This window comes from Toxorhynchites rutilus, chromosome 2 (genome assembly GCF_029784135.1).
Source record: "Toxorhynchites rutilus septentrionalis strain SRP chromosome 2, ASM2978413v1, whole genome shotgun sequence".
In the NCBI taxonomy this organism is placed as follows: domain Eukaryota; kingdom Metazoa; phylum Arthropoda; class Insecta; order Diptera; family Culicidae; genus Toxorhynchites; species Toxorhynchites rutilus.
In genome coordinates, this window is record NC_073745.1 from 52,595,792 (window position 1) to 52,617,636 (window position 21,845).

At 38.0% G+C, this 21,845-nt stretch overlaps 1 protein-coding gene and 1 pseudogene across 5 annotated transcripts in view; one reads left to right on the top strand and one right to left on the bottom strand.

The window, feature by feature from the left end:
* The window catches only part of LOC129765205 (CD151 antigen-like), a 183,505-nt gene that overhangs the window by 151,870 nt on the left and 9,790 nt on the right, over positions 1 to 21,845 (top strand). The window lies entirely within an intron of this gene.
* LOC129772400 (U4 spliceosomal RNA) lies at positions 13,363 to 13,542 on the bottom strand (annotated as a pseudogene).

The window sequence follows — 21,845 nt, forward strand, 5'->3', positions numbered from 1 at the left end:
CACATATTTCAACCAAAAATATTCCAACCAAACATGACAATTGAAAATCGGAAAACTCTGACGGAAAAAGGTAAAATTCGGAAAATTAAATTACCATATGTTCTACAATTACATAGTGACAAGTGCTGTTAGTTCATTTGCGCTAGCGAAATTGATCTTTGTTCGAAACTGGAAATGGATTTCAATGTGATGAAACGCACTCCTATATCTTCTTCTATCTATACCAAAAAAAAAAGGATCGCCGGATGTGTTGGTAAGAGCAGATTTAGCATATTGTTCGATTTAGGGCTGTCTTTATTATATCATTTTTTCTGTATAAAACATGTATTCCATGTAACGGAGAAACATGTTATTTGCAAGTGGTTGAAACATCTTGAACGAGAATTGTGTCTGAAAATAATCTGATATTATAATGATGAGTTTTGTTAGAAATACTAGGAATTTTATAGTAAAAAGTAAATTCAACGGGGTCAAATAGAAGATCAATCAATGAACAGTTCTGCGAGTGGACCCATGAACTTGCTCATAGTAAGAAAACGTGAATGTTTGAAGGAGTTGATAACAAAAACAAATTTTGGGCGGGACGAAGTTTGCCGGGTCAGTTAGTCTCTCTTAAATCTTAAATAAGACTCCTTTTTTATTCCGCTATGAAAAATGCACCTTGCTTAAAGGCCCTGTCTGAAAGGTCGAAGAATAATGAATTTTCGTGATTTTTTTGTGATGTTAGGAGTTCAGATATTTTGGTTATATTTTAGGGTAAAATTGAAAATGTGTTTTCCTTTTTTTTTGAGTGCACGAATAATGATTATTACGCTGTTGACAGCTAGATGCGTAGATGCTGTCTTGCTGGTGGTATCGGTTCTGAAGCAACGGGGTGTCGCAGAACGAATTCCGATGAGTATTCTGAAACTTTAGGACAATACCTAAAGCGTTACATAGGGGTTTCTGAAAATTCGAAAAATTGCTTAAATGGCGGCCATTTTTATTAAAAATGAGTCGCTGTTTAGAAGTTCATAAAAAATCTAGAAAATGATACATATATAAAAAACAGCTATGTAACGCTTTAGATAATTCATTTTTACATGCCGATAAAAAATTTCAGCCAAATCGCAGCATCAAAATTTCAGTGGATCCTAAGATATTGATACCACCAGTTGAAAAAAAATTGGTTTCGAGAAAAACGCGTTTAAAATGGCAACATTTCACGATTGTTATTTCGGCTCCAATCATTTCCACATGTATTGCTTCGGAACTGAATCAAATGTCGTTAAAATCACAAACCATCTTATCCTTCAATTCCAAAGCTCGAACTGAGTTCACCACTTCGACATGCATGACGTGATGAGTGGCTTCTTATCGTCTTTAGCTAAATTAAATGACGACTGATCGATAAATATTTCTGTGGGGACAGTTTTATTAATTTTTATGTAAATTTATGAACATCGACAAGAAACCCAGAAATTGACCAATTTTTCGTTTTAATTTTGAAATTTCTATCTGATTTTTTTTTTCCATATGAATTCACTATTTAAAAAACTAGAAAGTATTATTAACTCTTTGCGGTCGTATTAAATTTTTATATGGGTCTCGTACTGGTTGGAGTTAATTTCCCTTGAAAGAGCATGTATCATGTAAGATTATGAAAGCTAAAGGACATCTGTTTGTTATTGGTCGGTTGGTTAGCATGGCATGTATCCAGTTGGAGATGCACATGTAAAAACTACATTTTTTCATAGCTTTATTTATAGAGTTGTAGGATGCATTTTCAAATGCTCCCTCAATATCAAGAAATGCTGTAAGTGAGATTTCTTCAGCATCAAAAGACTTCTCTATTTTTGAAATTCACGTGTGGAGCGCTGTTTCAGCTGATTTATTTGCTTGGTAAGCAAATTTAAATTTGTTCAGTGGTCTCCTGTTCAAATATGATGATTTGATATGGAGGTCAATGACCTTTTCCATCATGTTTAAGACAGATGTTAGACTAATTGGTCTATACGCTTTGGAAGTCGTCCTGTCACGTTTACCAGCCTTGGGAATAAATATAACCCGGACTTCTCGCCAATGTTGCTTAGCACCATACTAGCTTTAAACATCTCCGTTAGAATAGGCACAGTGATATCTTTGCTTTTTTTGTAACAGTAAATCCCGTCTGGTCCTGGAGATTTAAAGGGCTTCAAGGAATCCACTGCGCACTCAACCCTTGACTTCGTAAAGACCGCCCAAGCTATTTTATTAGCTCTATTCTCGTCTCTGATTGGACAAGATCAAGCTGTATTGAAGACCTGTACGTATCCGAAAGTCAATTGTGATTGAGCCTGGGAAGTGTGTTTCCATGATGATACTAAGTGTTTCCTGGGAGTCGGTTGTATATTGACCGTTTCCTTTTTTCAGACTACCAAGTCCGTTGGTGTGATCCTTAGAAAGGGCTTTATGAAGTTTTCACAGGTGAACTTCCAATCCCTTCTCTTTAGATTTACGGATTTCTTTGTTATATTCTGTTAGACAGTTTTTGTAATCTCTCCAATCAGAGGTGATTTTTGTTTTGTTGAAGAGTTTTCTAGACAATTTTCCAAGCCTTCAAGTTTTTTGTTCCACCAACATGCATCCTTACTTGAAGTTTTTTGCTTCATAGGACAGTTTTCTTGGAAGGTGGATTTAATATTGGTTTCAAATTCTGATGTAACTATTTCAAGCTGTTCAGTGGAAGAAATACTTTCCACTGATATCAAAATTTTCTCCTGAAGTTTGGAATGATAACTATCCCAATTTGTTTTTCTCGGATCTCTGAATTGTTGAATTATAGTTGAACATTATATGTTTATGATCAGATAGAGATTCTTCATTTGACACATGCCAATTTTTTATTTTATCTGATAGTCTTCTTGTCTAATAGAGTTAACAAATGTTGGGTCGTTCCATTGGTTACAAATGGTAATACAATCTAACATTAAACATTCAAGCAAACATTCATTTCTAACATTGATGTCGCTACTGCCCCGGACCGTATGGTGGGCATTGGCGTCACATCCAATGATGAATTGTTTGTTATTTAATTTACAGTGATGTATCAGCGCAGAAACTTCAAATGGAAGAACTGCAACGTTGTCTCTTGGGAAATAAGCCGAAGCAACGATGGTAACGGTTTTCCCTCGGGTCGTTGGAACCTCGAATTGTATTGCCACGATGTCACGTTTTATAATTTTTGTGATCGGTACATACCTAATGTTATTGGTGCAGTGCTCCCTTGGCGTGATGAAGGTTCACCTGAATAAACTTTATTCTGTCCAGCATTTTGTTCGTCTCCATTATTCAGGGAGAGGCTGCCGGGACCCGAAAAGCTTGTTAGGATTGTTCATGTGAGTCCCACGAGTTGCGCGGTAAAGAAGGTCAGCTACATCAGTGACCCGCTTAATGCAAATACTGTGGAGGGCGCCCCTGTGCTCCACAGGCTCTGTTATAAGCAGGGTATTTGATGAAACCCCCCTACCATTCATCCCTCGGCACGGGTCGCGTAACACCTTGGCCATTACTTTCTTTCTATAATAACCATGGATAACAGCTATTACAACTATCCTCCTTTTTTTGGGGCTTTGGACCCACTGCTCTGATTCTCAATAGTTTCAGGTCCTTTTTCGGACATGTTACTATACAAATCCGTTCATTCGCTGGCAGAGTAAAATTCTTTTGATATCGCAATTATAATAAAATTTGGTTTGCTAACGTAAACGATGCCGCCTCATTTCATTCATTTTACATACAGCCATTCCATGTCAAACCGATATAATGGTTCTCAGATTCTCGTGAAAAGTGGTAGATTTGTTCTTTATCGCAAAACATTAGACACGTATTTTTAATTTTTTCATTAGAGTGCCCATTTCCATTTTAGGGTGGTACGAAAAATCTTTTTTTTTCCACTTTTTCCCAAAAACGACTTTTTTTTTTGAAAACTCATAACTTTTGAACTACTCGACCAATTCATATGATCAACATTTTAAATTAAAGCCAATTACTTAGCCTTTCTTGGAATAAAATATTGCTCTGGCCAATGATTTGAATTTGGTTTTCGTAATTATTGATTGTATTTGTTTTTTGTTGTTGTTGGACTGGAGGACGCTATATTTAATTTTTTTTTTCTTGAAAGCTTTTTACATAATGGATATGTTACTGATGGCCCGAAAAATCATTTTTTGAAGCTTCTTCCGAAAATGACTTTTCCACCCTGAAATGGAAATGGGCGCCCTAATAAAATATGAAAAATACGGGTTTTATGTTTTGCGATAAAGAACAAAATTACCACTTTTGAACACTGCCTGCGAATGACGGATCTCTATAGTGCAATTCCGAATGAAATCGAACTAAAAATGCAGATTTTAAAAACTTATATTTTTGATTCGAACGAAAGTTTGTATTCCGTTTGGGTTGGAGAAGTTTTCCACAGCATTTGGGAATTTTTTGACTCGAGTGTAACTTTTGAATAGGGCGTATCGATTTTGATAAGAGATATTTTTGATAATGTACAGGGTTTTCCAACTTTAAATTCCGAAAGTAAATTGAAATAAAACACACTTAGAATTCGAATTTCGATGAAACTTTTGTTTCAAATTAAAGTTTGGTTTATGCCATTATGTGTGAAATACAACATCATTCATATGTCCACCTAGGGCTTCCTCGGCGGTATCTCGGTCATAACTTCACGAATGTTGTCTTTCAAATGTTCAAGAGTTTGCGGAGAGTTGGCATAGACACGGTCTTTCGCATAACCCCAGAAAAAAAAAGTCTAGCGTGTTCAAATCGCATGACGGCCAATTGGCATCACCAAAACGCGAAATTATGCGTCCCTCAAATTGCGTTCGCAATATGGCCATGTTCGATCGTGTTGTGTGGCACGTGGCGCCGTCCTGCTGAAACCCCATGTCATCCGTATCCATATCTTCAATTTGTGGTAAAAAAAATCGGTTAACATGCGGCCATAGCGCTCACCATTCACAGTTACCGTCTAGCCGTCCTCATTTTCAAAGAAATACGGCCCGATGACTCCACCAGACCATAATTCGCACCAAACAGTGACTTTTGGCGGATGCAATGGCCTCTCAACAATCACGTGTAGATTTTCTGAGCCCCATATACGGAAATTTTGGGTGTTCACATAGCCACCGATCTCGAAATGTGCCTCATCGCTGAGGAAAATTTGATGCGAAAATTCAGCATTTTGTTGCTGTTGTTCGTTCACCCAATCGACGTATGCCCGACGCATTCCATGGTCACCACGCTCTAATTTTTGTACCAGTTGGACTTTATATGGATGTAGGTGCAAGTCCAAATGCAAAATTCGCCATAATGTTGTGTTTGACAAGCCCAATTGCTGAGAACGCCTTGGAATCGAAACATTCGGGTCATCCTCCACACTGGCAGCAACAGCAACAATATTTTCGGCCGAACGCACATTACGATGATGCACAGGTTTCACAATATCCGCTACGGATCCAATGTGTTCGAATTTACGCACTACATTAGCGATTGTGTGCTCTGTAGGCCGTCCATGACGACCAAAATCCGTCCGTAATGCTCGAAAAACATTTGCCGGTTTTTCATCATTTTTATAGTATAATTTAACAAAATTAACACGTTGTGCGATGCTAAAACGATCCATATTGTAAAATGGCAGACATTCAACTAACGATATGACGCTTTGGTTGGCAGCTATGTCAAACGGTTGTCAGCGCAAGGCTGTATACTTTCGGAAGCCCGAAATGGAAACCCCTGTATATCTCAAAAACTATGAGTTTTACCGAAATAGCGTTTTAGAAAGAGTTATTGAGTATTGATATTGAAACTTGGAAAAAATATACACTGAGAAAAAAATAGTACTGTTTTTTATTTACAAAAAAAACTTTAATTTGCAATATCTAAAATACGTATTATTTAATTTTTTTTTAATTTTTTCATATAAAATAGAAGTTATGTAGAAAATTGAAAAAAATGAATCCAAGATGGTAAAACTATTTTTGACGAACTTTGTGGAAGACCTCCAGATAGAGCTATTGTTTTGATGAATGAAATTTACGAGCTGGTTTCAGACATTTCATCGACAGAGTCTAACATCATGCTGATGAGAGATTTCAATATCAATTTACTCGATACTGACTTGCCGAAAACTCACACACTGTTTGACAACCTACACTCGTTAACCTTCAAAATTGTCCCCTCGTCTCCAACATGCCATAAACGTGAATGCCGCACGTCCCAGATTGATTTTGTGAGTGGAAACTGCCTAAGTAGTGTGAACAATTGTTATCAATCGTCAATGGCTGGAATTAGTGATCATGATTTTTTTTATGCGTGGTTTATCGTGTTACAAACAAAAAGCTCCCGCCTGAAGAGCATTGGTATTGAGACTATAAAAAAATGATCTCCATGCCCTCACACGTGATCTCGAACTTTGATACATTACATTAAGCTGCAATAATGTGGATGATAAATTGGTTGTTTTCAATGACTAATGACTACTAGTAGTGATTCAAAGACATACAACAATTAGGGAAAAAGTAATTTCTGATCCTGGTGCCCCATGGATTAATTCCCAAATTCGACAATTAATTAAGAACAGATCTGATGCTTACGAATGTTGGAATTCGTTCATCTAAGCGAGAATTTTTCACTTCTCAACTGAATGCAAACCTTCCAGTAAATAAATTATGGCACAACAGAATGCGACTTGGCCTCAAACGAACTCCAACTAGAGCCGATGTCGGTGACGTATCAGCAACTAGTTTGCAGCGTTTCCAAGTATGTTTTGACCGGTTTCGCGACATGCGTCCGAGCATTGTCGTGCTGCAAAATAACTTATTTATAACGTGTCTTTGCTCATATTGTGGTCGTTTTTCCTTCAGCGCACGGCTCAAATGCATCAATCGATAGGTAGAGATCCCCCGTATGGTTTCATTCGGTTTTAGCTTCTCATAGTGCAGCACACTCTGCTGGTCCCACCAAATAGACAGCATAACCTTCTAGCCGTGAATATTCCGCGCGGCCGTCGATGTTGATGCTTGGCCGGGGTATCAATACGTTGTCGTAACGGACCCGCTTTTCATTGCCAGTAACGATTCGATGCAAAAAGCCCTTTCTTCTATGCCATTGGAGCAGTTGTTCGCACGTGAAAAAACTGGAATTCTTTTTTCTGGAAATTGGCTGGAAATTTGATTCACTGGAATAATAATCAAGTTACGCCATCTGTTGTAAAACCGAAAAACTTACCGGTGAACCTAATATGCATAGAGTTTATCTATATATATAAAAATGGAGTGATGTCTGTCTGTCTGTCTGATTCTTATAGACTCGGAAACTACTGAAATCTATATGAAAATTGGTATGTAGGGGTTTTTGGGGCCGGGGAAGGTTTTCGTGATATTTTGAGACCCCTCCCCCCTCTCTAAGGGGGGGGCTGCCATACAAATGAAACACAAATTTCTGCATTACTCGGAAATTAACCAAGCAAACGAAACCAAAGTTGGCATGTGAAAGTTTTAGGGTGCAATAAATGTTTCTATGATGGTTAGACAGTCCTTCCCCCACTCAAAGGGAGGGCTGCCATACAAATGAAACACAAATTTCTGCATTACTCGAGAATTAATCAAGCAAATGAAACCAAATTTGGCATGTGGAGGTTTTAGGATGCAATAAATGTTTCTATGGTGTTAAGATACTCCTTCCCCCTCTCTTAGAGGGGGCTGCCGTACAAATGAAACACAAATTTTTGCATTACCCGAGAATTAATCAAGCAAATTAAACCAAATTAGGCATATGGAAACTTTAGGGTGCAATGAATGTTTCTATGGTGGTTAGATACCCCTCCCCCCTCTCTTTGGGGTGGCTGCCATACAAAAAAAACACAAATTTCTGCATTACTCGAGAATTAATCAAGTAAATGGGCGGGACGAAGTTTGCCGGGTTAGCTAGTTTACTATAAAAAAAGATAATAAATTGGAAGGAAAGAAAGAGAATTAGAAAGAGATTGATGAAAGGCTTTTTTGTTTTAAATCACACCAGGATTCATAATTTGTGGCTAAAAATGATTGTTAACGTACAAAAATTCGAAATTTCGAAAATTCATAAAAAAATGATGCAAGCTCCGATTCGCAAGAGCTATCACGAAAAATGTGAGTCTGGTCATTACAAAACAAGTGATCACGTGTTATATTTACACCATCACATTCACTAGGCTGACAGTGAAAATTGTGACGAAATTGGATAGTGATACCAGGTCCAGAGGAAGAGTTCTTTTCTAGAACTTGGACTACCAATATTTCGACTGAATCTCAGACATTTGGCACGGTTGGATTTTTTGGGATTATTATCAGCGGAATTCTGAAATGAATATCAGTTGTTGAATTTCTAATAATAGTTTTCAATTATATTTTTTTTTATTAAATAATTCCATGACGGTGCAAGATGAATGCCCTGGAATATAAAATTGTTCTAGTCTTTCAATTGTTTTGTGACCTTCATGCTAAGAAAAAATTGAATACCTTTGATGTTTGAATAGAAATGTGAAATGTTTTATTTCATTTCCATACACTTATATAGAATAAGTAAATAAAATTTGAAAAAATCATTCGATTTTCAAAGATCGATTCACCAAAGATCGATTCTTTGGTACCGATTTAATAAGTGAATCGATCCCCACGTCGTTTAGAAAATCAACTAGAGAGAAGAAAACAGAAAAAAATATAGGAGGTTGTGTCCAAGATACGACCGGATTGTTGACGTAGAACTACGCTGTTATTCTATATAAGTCGCTTATTCATACCTTCGGATATTATTCTATAATGCTGTGAAATTTTAGAAACAACTGCTTAATAGAATAATCTCTGAAATGGTTTTTTCATTGTAGAATTTGTTGACGATAATTGATTGATGATTCATTCTTGCCCTCGCAGAACAATACACTAGCTGATTGTGAGTCGCAATTTATTTCATGTCAATGCAATGAAAATTTACCTCGAACGCTTTTCTTTTTTTTTGGCCTTTTTCGCAATTGACATAGACTCGGCTACAGTCGATTATATACATGTTGCACCAGCTCCATTATTCCACATCTCATAACTACATCAATATATCTTTGGCACCGCATGGAAACAACAACAATGACAACACTTGCAAGTATCAAATATCATGCTACATGTTATTTAGTATTGCCTTAAAGGAATCGCACCTCTAGGCATCGTTCGTACAACGTAAACCAAGCGTCAAACAAGCGTTCGCCATAGCATGCATACAGAGCCATACATTGGTGGCTTGAAACTATTAGGAATATAAAACACTTCTCATCATTTTGCGCTATTCTCAAAAGAAATGCTTCTGTTAATATTACTGACCTCGAAAAAAGTTGTATTTCTTTCTCATGCTCGAGAGAAGCGCAGCTATCACCCTTAGTGGAGGAAGTTTTGCTACTGGCAAGCGAAACCACATACAAAATTCCAGAACGACATTTACTTTCTCGGTGACTAAACAAGCGAAATAAACTCTTTTTGTTAATAACAACCTCGAAAACAGTAGCAATGCTTCATTATGATCAATATTACCGCAAATGCAATCCTAGTTGAAGGCAGTTTTGCAACTGGCACGCGAACCCAAATAACTTATAACATTCCAGTAAGACATTCAAGATGCTTGGTATTCCCCAAATTTTTTTTTGACGCACAACCTTATGATGACGGAAAACAAACAATGTTAACTGCTTGGAAAAAGACTGAATTATGCCACACAGCTTGTACTCTGCTGTAACACCCATCGATGCGAATTCGCTGATGAGTTTGTCAAGAGTGACCGCCTTCACCACCAGCGGAGAGGGCTTGATTTTGGTTGCTGCCTGGGTAACGGCGTTTACATTTTCGACCGACGTGCCGAAATCGCCTACTTCACTGTTGTTCGATTCGGTGTCACATTCGCGAAGGCTCGGTTCAGTGCGAGCGCTTTTCACTACACCAACATCGCGTGCATCATTAGATGACGCTTGCCTCGAAATATTATTGCCCCTGGCAATGCGTTCGTTTTTTGCTGGGCTCGAGCCTGTCTTCCTCTTCTTCTTGCTCATCATACACTACGCGAAGCGTCCAATTTATGACGCGGAAAGAAAAACACACGATACGAATAACGCGAAAAACGAACAGAAAAACCAAACGACGATATCCAAGTTGGATTACCACTGGTGGGGTCCAATCTTAGATCGAAGCGCAGCGAAAGCAAAGTGAACTGGATTGCTCAACAGTCCGATGCCGAATGAAAGTTTGCCTCAGCGAGATCCACTGTTTATACTCTAGGCAAGTATTCCCCTTCATTGTTCTACTTTTCCTTTGTTCATGGGGACTTTGAATCCTACGATTTCCCCTCCGTTGGTCGTCGATAAGTTGCTCGTTATTGACAGATCTGTTCGGGAAAGCACACAAATGGACAGAACAAATGTATGGGAAAATGGAGACGCCTCAAGTTTTAATGAATTTTAACCATTTACAAACCAGGGGATTCTAATGTATAGCATATTAAACAAATCTTAGGGAATTTCCGATTCGTTTAGTATGTGAATCGCCAAAATCCGTTCGCGGCAAAAATAGTTATTAACGTTAACTTTATTTCATAAAAACGTGACCTGTTTTCTGATTTGGCACCCTTAATGAAAGACGTAGTTCTACGTCAAAAGATTACAATGCACTCAACCTTACTTGAAGTTTTCCTCGATCACGACCCGTCATCCTTTGCACCCAATCAATCCCGAATCAAAATAGGAAGCTTTTCAACCAAAATGAAATATTTTCACAAGAACAATGGCGTGATTTTTTATGGCAGTGATGAATGGCGCCTAGAGATGCCCTTTGTTAATTTGCTCAGTTTACACAGTTGCTAACATTTCCGGCCTCGCATCATGGTAACCAACGCTCGACCCAGTGAGCTATCTCGCCTGAGGGTGCCTTAATTGTTCGATGCTTAACAGACAAGGTCATGTTTATACAGATACCTAATTTGATGTTATCTTTACACCGAACCCCCTAAAGGCAATGGGGCGATGATAAACACACTTCAATTACCGTCGATATCCCTTGTCATACGGTAATCATTTGTAAGCACGCGTGCGCGTCAAAAAATCTACAGAGTCTAATAACAATATTATTGAAATTAGCTTTTTGTCACTGTGTCACAAGTGTTAATGTCTGTTGCACACGCTATTCATCAATGAGATAACGCAATCCAATCTGCAAAGTACCTTCGATTCCGTGCCACCTCTTCACGCTTTCCCGTTTGCTTGAATATCCGTCCCGCGACAAAAAGCCTCAGAACCGACCGCACCAAGCGGACATGCGGCATATGTTGTCTCCCGGTCACAATTGCTGTCATTCATCCATTCGCGCGAGGTCGCACACACAGACACGTGACACGTCAGCAGCGGGAAGAAAAGAGCTTTCGGCATATGTGTCATGTCATTAACGATGATTTATGCCATCTAATAATGGTTTTGTGAGAGCATCACACCTTTGCCGTGAGGCGCAGGCAGCTCGTAAAGGCGTCTGCCGATGACACGAAAATGCGAAGGCAGAGAGCACAGCGTGCGAAAGCGGGACATTCTAACAAGGAGGGCAATGTACTGTATAGGGTGGTGTGCTGAGTGCCGAGGTAACAATTACCGGTGGCAAGGTACCGAATTGAATTACTCCAAAACGACCACATCATCAACGTGGCGAATAGACATGGCTGTCTCCCACGGGAGATACGGGAGTGCGAGAGCAAGGACACCGCCAGTGTCGATCTTCATTTGCCGTCCAGGCCACCATAGTCTTGATAGCCAATGACCACCTCTGGTGGCATAATCAATTGCTTTCGCAATCAGCCCTGCCTTACCTCTGGGACACTGAGCAAGGGTTGAGATTCCAAGACCAACACGTCGCTGCCCACTGACTCCGTCTTTGCATTGGCATTGTGATGGCTGCCCCAAAGTCATCCGTTAAGGGATAATGATTAAGTTGTCAGGTCAACGTAGCCCGGAACGCTGACTTCTGACCAATTTGCGGCAGTCACGGCGATTAAGTCATTAGTGACAATTGGCCATGGAACGCAGCCAATTAGGATTGTCAGTTAAAATCAGTTGCGTTGGGGGAGATGATGCAATGGAAGGATTTAGATTAATCTTTATCTGGTCGTTTTCGAATCAAAGATAAATTCGTTCATAAAACGGATTTCGGAATGATAGATATTCAAAATATTTCTGAAAATGAAACCAATTTATCTACAATAAAAATAACAATAACAATAAATTTCATTGAAATCACCATCAGAGGATAGTAACTTCAAGCTTTAAATAGAGACTGATTTGGGGTTGCCTTTAATATAAGCAGTGAGCTTATTTTACACTCTAAAAATTGCACTGACCTCTGCATGACATCACCCTATGTGTGAGGCACCTCAAAAAAGCTGAAATAAAACACTGTTCTTCAGCCATTCCATGTCAAACCGATATAGTGGTTCTCAGATATTCGTGAGTACTGGTAGGTTTGTTCCTTATGGCTAAATATTAGACCCGTATTTTTTTTAAATTTTATCTTTGGGGTCCCCATTTCCTTTTTAGGGTGGTTCGAAAATTTAATTTTTCCTCTTTTTCCCAAAAATGACTTTAGGACTACGTCTTTCATTTCTATACTGGGGTGTAAGTTCAAAGTTTCGAAAACGAAATCGTTACGCCCGAGAACGATATTTTGAGCGTTAATAGTTCCTAAACAACTGAACGAAATGGTATGATAAACACTTCATTCGAAAGATAAAATGTCTACGCGTTATATGCTTGTTACTTTTTGATCCAAAAACTTGTTTCAATAGCCCTAAAGTTGCTTTCAAAAGAGGCTATTGAAATCACACCAATCGGTATAAAAGCGAGTGCCGCTCGAATAAATGGGTGTTTCCCTAACACAGACTTCTAAACCGTGGAGCCTGTGGAAATCAGCATAGCAAATTAGATGCAAGCTGCGGGTGCTTTTGTACTCGCTTGTGTTTCTGGAAATAGGAATGTTTCCCTAACACAGATTTCAAAACCGTGGAGCCTGAGGAAATCAGCAAATTAGATGCAAGCTGCGGGTACTTATGTACTCGCTTGCGTTTCTGGATATCGGAATGTTTCTCTAACACTTCAAAACCATGGAGCCTGAGGAAATCGGCATAGAAATTTAGATGCAAGCAGTGGGAACTTTCGTACACGTTTGCGTTTTTGCAAATTGGAATGTTTCCCTAACACAGACTTCAAAACATATTCGAATGTCAAAGAGTGTTGTTTATTTTCGTTACTTTTGTTACTTTTGATTGCTTATGGTCTGGTCTAGTTTTTCATATTACATATTCGAATATCAAAGGGGTGTCTGTTTTCGTTTTTGAGTTATGATTTTCCAAAGTTAACATGTGACGTAGGACTGCCGTTGGCTTAGTAATCAATTGTATTTCTTCAATTCGCAATAATCCCTCCTCGGATGATCCTCATTGGGTACGATATCGCCGCTGCGCAGTGCTATCTTTTATGTATTGATTAAATTATTGATTAAAATAGTGAATGAATGAAACTATTTACGAATTCAATTGCAAACAAATCTCAATTTAAGTCAATTCATGCATTATGGTAGTAGTTGTCGCAGCAAATAGTTATCAACATGTTGCCTAATTATCAAACGGTATGCGTAGATTGTTCAGTGAGCTGGCGACATAAAGGGATATCTTCCAATGCAGTCTTGAATAATCGAGCCAAAGCGTTGCATTTGTAGTCGCTTTTGTAGACCGTAATGGCAAAACGAATTCTGTAGTGTAAAAATGGTTGGGGTTATAAAAGTATTGCCGACTTGAATGTATCTGCAATGCCGATTCTCCCAACTTCTTGGTTTCGGAATCTGTATTGGGAAAACACATTCCGGTTTGAAAAAATGCAAGCGAGTACAAAAGTACAAAGTAGTTAGCATCTTTCGCCAGGCCTCATGGTTTTGAAGTCTGTGTTAGGGAAACAACCATCGGTTAGTTTTGAAAAATCATAACTCAAGAACAAAACATAACGCCTCTCGGGTTTTTGAATATGTTATGTAAAAAAAAACCAGCCTTCAAAAAAATATATAGAAAAAAATTATAGGAGGTTGTGTCCAAGATACGACCGCAGTGTTGACGTAGAACTACGCTGTTATTTTATATAAGTCGTTGACGATAATTGATTAATGATTCATTCTTGCCCTCGCAGAACAATACACTAGCTGATCTTATGTCGCAATTTATTTCATGTCAATGCATTGAAAATTTACCTCGAACGCTATTCCGGTGGCCTTTTTCGCAATTGACATAGACTCGGCTACAGTCGATTATATACATGTTGCCCCAGCACCATTATTCCACATCTCATAATTACACCAATATATCTTTGGCACCGCATGGAAACAACAACAATGACAACACTTGCAAGTATCAAATATCATGCTACATGTTATTTAGTATTGCCTTAAAGGAATCGCACCTCTAGGCATCGTTCGTACAACGTAAACCAAGCGCCAAACAAGCGTTCGCCATAGTATGCATAAAGAGCCATACATTAGTGGCTTGAAACTACTAGGAATATAAACACTTCTCATCATTTTGCGCTATTCTCCAAGTTGGATTATCACTGGTGGTCCAAACTTAGATCAAAGCGCAGCGAAAGCAAAGCGATCTGGATTGCTCAAAAGTCCGATGCAGAATAAAAGTTTGCCTCAGCGAGATCCACTGTTTATACTCTAGGCAAGTGTTCCCCTTCATTCTTCTTCTTTTCCTTTGTTCACGGAGACTTTAAATCCTGCGATTTCGCCTTCATTGCTCGTTATTGACAGCTCTGTTCGGGATAGCACGCAAATGGACAGAACAAATGTATGGGTAAATGGAAACGCTTAAAGTCATGAATTTTAACCATTTACAAACCAGGGGATTCGAGTGTATAGCATATTAAACAAATCTTAGGGAATTTCCGATTCGTTTAGTATGTAAATCGCCAAAATCCGTACGCGGCAAAAATAGTTATTAACGTTAACTTTATTTCATAAAAACGTGACCTATTTTCTGATTTAACACCCTTAATAAAAGACGTAGTTCTTCGTCAAAAATGGGACCCTTGGTCCCGAGACCATGCAAACTAAAAAAAACCAATACAATGAGTAATTACGGAAACCAAATCAAACTTTTTTGATAGTGTAGTATTTTTTTCAAAGAAGACTAGTTCATTGGCTTCAGTTTAATATGTTGATCGTCAAAATCAACAATCAACGCGTAGTTCAAAAGATATGGATTTTTTTTAAAATTCGTTTTTGGAAAAAAAAAGTTAAAACATGATTTTTTGGACCACCCTGAAATGGAAATGGACACCCCAATGAAAAAATAAATAGAAAAACACAGGTCTAGTACTCTGCGAAAAGGAAAAAAAACATCGCTTTTCACGAAAATTCGAGAACCACTATATCGGTTTCACATGAAATGGCTGTATTGATATGTTAATGAGGCTGCTGCTATGAGTACCTTATTCGGAGATATACGTTTTGAACTAGAGGAAGAAGAATCGTCTGCAAATCGTTTTGCATATTTTCAAGCTAAAATATGCACAGACGTATTGTGTTTTGTGCACAAAAACACAGTAGACTTTCAAGATGATCGCATAATGCAGTGGTTTTCAACCTTTTATGCTCCATTCCCCGCTTAACGAAAATTAATCCCAATGCTTCCCTCTCTCAATATTTCGAAAGAAAACCTGAAAAGAAAAGAAAATGCGTTTCAGAGTGTAAAATTACTCAAGAGAAAAAATTCGTCTGATTCAAAGTAGAATCAACTTTAATGATGGGACTATGCTAAATATATCTATAAGAGTACTAAATATCATAAAAATTAATAAAAATTCAACAAGTCTTCCATTGCTGATTTGCTTTCCACATTTGTCGAGTAAAGATTCATTCCAAAGTATGGACGATGGATTCAGTGAAATGTTGAATATTGATTTCTCTACAATTGACTGTAGTGATGCTGTAGGTTTTTCTGAAAAAATAGTAGGAATTCTGAAAAAAGCTTTGTTTGAAAATGATGTTTTTGTTTTCTCGAAAATCAACATTAACTTTTCGGACAACCACATATGGGCTATCCTGATTTATCCTGATTTTTATTTTCATGCTTCCTGATTTTTCAAAATTTTTGGTTGGAAAACCCTGCTCGTAACGCTTATTCCTCATATCAGGATAAGAATCGATCATTTGTAGAGTTTGTTCTGAAATTGATCCGAAACTTTCGTCACTGCCAGTCGGAAGTATTTCTAACCATGTCCAGATCTTGTTCTTTGATATAAGGAAAATATGTTTCAAGTTTAACTTGAAGCCTTAACAAAAATTCTGTACAACTTACGTTATTTATGGTCTTCTGTACAGTTTTGTCGTCTGTTCCATCATCAATCACTGACGTAAGTCTTACAAACAATTCGAAGTTATTCAATTGAACATTACATTTCAGATTTGACAATGTTTGCCGAGGATCGCAAATTTTAGCGCATCCAATAACATTATTGTGGCTATTTTTGCTAATCTTTGTCATCTTCAAAGCGAAATAAATGTGTAATATTCCCTTGCACAATTCCCCCTTTTGATGACCTAATTTCCCAGAATCCTATATTTTCGAGCAGTTATGGACACCATGTCGGCCGAGCGACGAAAAGTGCTACAAAAGTGCTGGAATATTACCTCACCTTGCCTCCCGCAGGCAACAATGTCTATAGTTTCAGCTATAATTCTACAAGATAACTTGAACAGTGCGATCACTGTAGCTTTGCTTTCTCTCTTTCTCGCTAAGCTGTCATTCAAAACACGAAAGCGAGTGCTACATTTAAAAACAAAACATTGAAGCAGTGGTTGAATGGTTGCAACAGTAAAAGGTAATTTCCCAAATCAAATGACTTGCTAACACGGTAGGCTTATATTGCCATTATTCTCAAAAGTAAACTTCATCTTATTTCAGCTGTTGCGGCACAAATGTCATGCACCAAACTCGTCCTGGAGAACATGCAGCTGGAACACTAGTGATTGAAGAATGATTAGCGAGGATGTGAATAAGATGAAACGATTAATTACGATATATTACGGCTAAACTGAGGAGGATAAATAGAATGGTATTACTAGCGAAGATTAGAAGATTAGGCTTTAAAATTTATTTTATTTCAGCTGTTGCAGCCGCACTTTCTCCCTCATTATAACGTATGAAAATCCTGGCCGGTGATGTTAACGAATTGAATGAGGGGGATGCTTCGAATGATGCTGGTATTACCAGAGTTGAATGATCAGCTTATCGTCTTATCGTCTTATGCGTTTAATAAAATGATTATAAAGAACGCTTTTCTGCACTTTTTATTTTAATTTTCTTAAACACAAACAAAGCTATAATAAGATTCAAGCAGTGCTGCGATCGGTCGACGTGGTGCCAGATTGGCACATTCTTGGCTCATAATTGGTTGTCGAATACGAAGGGTAGGTCGACAAAATCATTGCAAAATGGCACGATATCGGCATCGTTGTCGACACCATTTGTTGGGACCGATTCGACACAACAATGTAGAGTGGGTCCCCTCTAGGGGGGAGTTCCCACCCGGTTTAAAATCACTGGCATAATGGTTTTGATATTTTGGCTCACCCGGTAGTGCAATTCTATTCATCTTGTATGCATGGAAACAGAATGGAGACATGAAAACGAAACAACACATAGTAGCGAAATCAAATGAGGGGCTTCAAATGAAAGGGGTGTAAGTGACATCATCGATTTTTCTACATCGACTCGCTCTTAGCTGCGAACAAATTCCCAGCTGTATTTGACAATGTTGAAGGTAGGTTTAAACCTCATCTATATAGCATATAGCGGATTCTATAGCAAACTCAAATTGGAACGTTTCTGCAGTTGAGTTATTACCTAAGGCAAAAGTTGATGAAGAGAAATCGATCAAGTCACTTACACCCCTTTCCTTCTGTGTCCCTCAAATATTAAAGGAAATAGTATTGAACATTTGTTGGAATAAAATTGAATTGTTTTACGGATTTTTTTAAAATGTATGTACATTACGTAAAAATATGATTTCAAAATAAACCTTTTATTTTTCAGCATGGATCTCTTCCTAATAAAAGAAATTCCAAAATTTTAATTTTCAAAAATAAAATAAATCTTATCGACCACCACCACCATCTATATGACGGGCTTAGAATGAAAAGGGTGTTAGTGATTTGATCGATTTCTCTTCATCAACTTTCGCTTTAGTTAATAACTCAACTGCAAAAAGTAGATTAGGTCTTTGAAAGACAACATTCATCACATTGACATTCAAAAATTTCACAAAATTTTTCAAAAATCGAAAATAATTAGAGAAAATAATTAAATTTATTTTATTTCGTCATTTCACTGGTTCTTTCCTGGTAAGACTGATCCCAAAAATCATGATTTTTAAAATCATAACTTTTCAACCACCGTTTGTTTTGTAGTTTTCTAAATAAAAAAAAAACTTAATTTTGTATACAAAATAATTTAGAACGTATTATCCGGTTTCTCAATGCAATAGTTTGCAACGACTTCTTGTTTTAATATTTTTCAAAGAAAGATAGTTTAATTTTACACAACATATAAAAAAGTTGATGGGTCTAAGCCTAGGGGCACGGACGGGATCTTGACATAGGACTGTGATTGTGTGTAGTAATTGCATTTAAAATGAGTTTTTCATTGTGCAAAACCTGTATTTTTTCTCTTTTCATTAAATACATCAAATGGATGCCCTGGAAAAACCGTTTCCTATATGTACTTGTATCCTTTAAACGGGTTAGATGATATAACGTGGTAGAATTCGGTACCGCATTCTGTTCAAAAATGTATACAAAAATACCATTAAAGCCATTACTACCCTTTTTATCTGTTTATTCAATCATGCAGAAGACAAAGAGTCATCATGTATCATTTTTAAACACAAGTCTAAATAGTTAAGACCTACATAAATATAAGCCTGTGTCAAATCAATCTATGACTACAAAAATATATTATAGATAAAAATAGCATTATCTCTTCCGTTACCACGTTGTCCGGAACATTGTTCGTAATAATGTTATAGCCCTGTAAAATCGCGACTACTCAAGCTATCATAATCTGATTTACGTGGGTATACTCTTCGATCTTCTAAATCAGTAGCCATTTAAATTCATTTATTGCATTTTCACATAACCAATCAAAATACTCGATATTAAGACATCCTGGACCACAATTACACAAATTGTTAATAGTGAGACCTACACGATCAAACATGAATTGAGCACGAATTGATTGGACAACATACAATATAATATAAAATTAATACCTATTATCAGTAAATGGAGAATAATTCATTTTACGCATCAACTCACATTATGAGCTAACGCCCGAATTTAGGCAAAAAGATTGCTCGTTGCGTCGGGGAGGAAGCGAGTGGATAGTGCAATCGAAAGAAAACATACCCAATTGAATCGTCAAATTATTAACTTTTTTTTACTATATTCACTGTTCATGTTTCAAGCAAAAAAAATTCTGGATAAATTTCCTGTCTAATGAAATGTCGCAATAACCATTTTGAGTAATATGCGTTTGAACACTCCTAATAAATTGTTACATTTTTCGTAGATTGATCCCCCTATATACAAATCAAAGGCATAGTCCTATGTCATTATCCATGAACTCGCCGTTTCGGAGATAAATTTTTTTTTTCAAATAGAATCACATGAATTACCATGCGACTTCATTGTCTCCATGCACGTGATGTGTAGTAGGATGCCAATAAAGATGGTCCTCTCGAATTTTCAAACGAGTCTTCCTGCATAATGTGAAACCGAATGAAAACCGAAATGGAATAGGGGTTTTCTATATTTGTCAGAAATAGAGAGAAAATCATAGAAACTTCCATTCCAATGTAGAATATACTATACATTCCTTAAATAACTGTTGACTCCGATTCTGAATTGAAATGGTTGTTTCCTTGAATATAGCACGATACTTCAAAATATAGAAACCTATTCCTCCAAATGGGACAACTTTTTATCATCTACTATGCTAAAGAAAACACAAAAATTCCACAAACTTGAAAGAATAAGTTGCCCTTTTATAAAATTTTGATTTAAGAGAAATTAAGCACCCCAAAACAGGCCTTCACCCGAAGATAGTCATGCTCTGTATCTAGCGGAATTGGAATGAAATATTGTGTTATGAGATTCTATCCTACATTCTACTACTACATTTTCTAAATGACACTTTACGGATAGCCGTTTTGATAGAACCTTTTTGTTACCCCTAAATGCCACAGTAATTTGGTCAGTATTTCTCAGTGAAACATATAAAGGGTATGTCACATCAAATTGCATCACGGAAAAAACGCTGTAGAAATTCGCCCAGTAGACCGATCCTTTTGAAAATTTTAGACAGTAAAATAAAAACTATTAAACAACTTTTGGCATTTTTTTTAATCATACTTCGAGCCCAAGCCCGTATGCTCGCACCTTCCTCTTTACCCCGTCCATAAGGTTCTGTACAACGTCTGGTTGTAGTTTTTTTTGAACAGAAATCCATTTTCTCTTGAAGTCCGCCTCCGATTTGACAACTTTTGGGTTCTTCCGGAGGGCCTGCTTCATAATCGCCCAATATTTCTCTATTGGCGAAGCTCCGGCGCGTTGGGCGGGCTCATTTCCTTTGGCACGAAGGTGACCCCGTTGGCGTCGTACCACTCCAACACGTCCTTTGAATAGTGGCACGAAGCGAGATCCGGCCAGAAGATTGTCGGGCCCTCGTGCTGCTTCAATAGTGGTAGTAAGCGCTGCTGTAGGCACTCCTTAAGGTAAACCTGCCCGTTTACCGTGCCGGTCATCTCGAAGGGGGCGCTCCGCTTTCCGCAAGAGGAGATCGCTTGCCACACCATGTACTTTTTGGCAAACTTGGATAGTTTCTGCTTGCGAATCTCCTCCGGAACGCTGAATTTGTCCTCTGGGGAGAAGAACAACAGGCCCGGCAGCTGACGAAAGTCCGCTTTGACGTAGGTTTCGTCGTCCATTACCAGGCAATGCGGCTTCGTCAGCATTCCGGTGTACAGCTTCCGGGCTCGCGTCTTCCCCACCATGTTTTGCCTTTCGTCGCGGTTAGGAGCCTTCTGAACCCTGTATGTACGCAGGCCCTCCCGCTGCTTGGTCCGCTGGACGAATGAACTTGACAAATTCAGCTTATTGGCGACATCCCGGACCGAACTTCTCGGATCACGTCTAAACTGCTTAACTACGCGCTTGTGATCTTTTTCACTGACGGAGCATCCATTTTTGCCGTTCTTCACCTTCCGGTCGATGGTTAGGTTCTCGAAGTAACGTTTTAGTACTCTGCTGACCGTGGATTGGACGATTCCCAGCATCTTACCGATGTCCCGATGTGACAACTCCGGATTCTCGAAATGAGTGCGCAGGATTAATTCACGACGCTCTTTTTCGTTCGACGACATTTTTCCAAATTTACGAAAAATTGACAGTGAAGCATGGCCAACGTGATCTATACACTCTTATCTGATTATAAGCGAAAGCTGAAGATATAATTCCTAAAAATTAAATTTCTACAGCGTTTTTTCCGTGATGCAATTTGATGTGACACACCCTTTATTAGGCTGTCAAAAAAGTCCTGCGATATTTTTTTTGAATTTTCATTTGTTCATAAAATTAGTTACAATCATCTGTTTTAAGTCAAATATGCGCCGTTTTGTTCGATGACTTGTTCCCAACGAGATGCCAACTTCATAATACCCCTGTTAT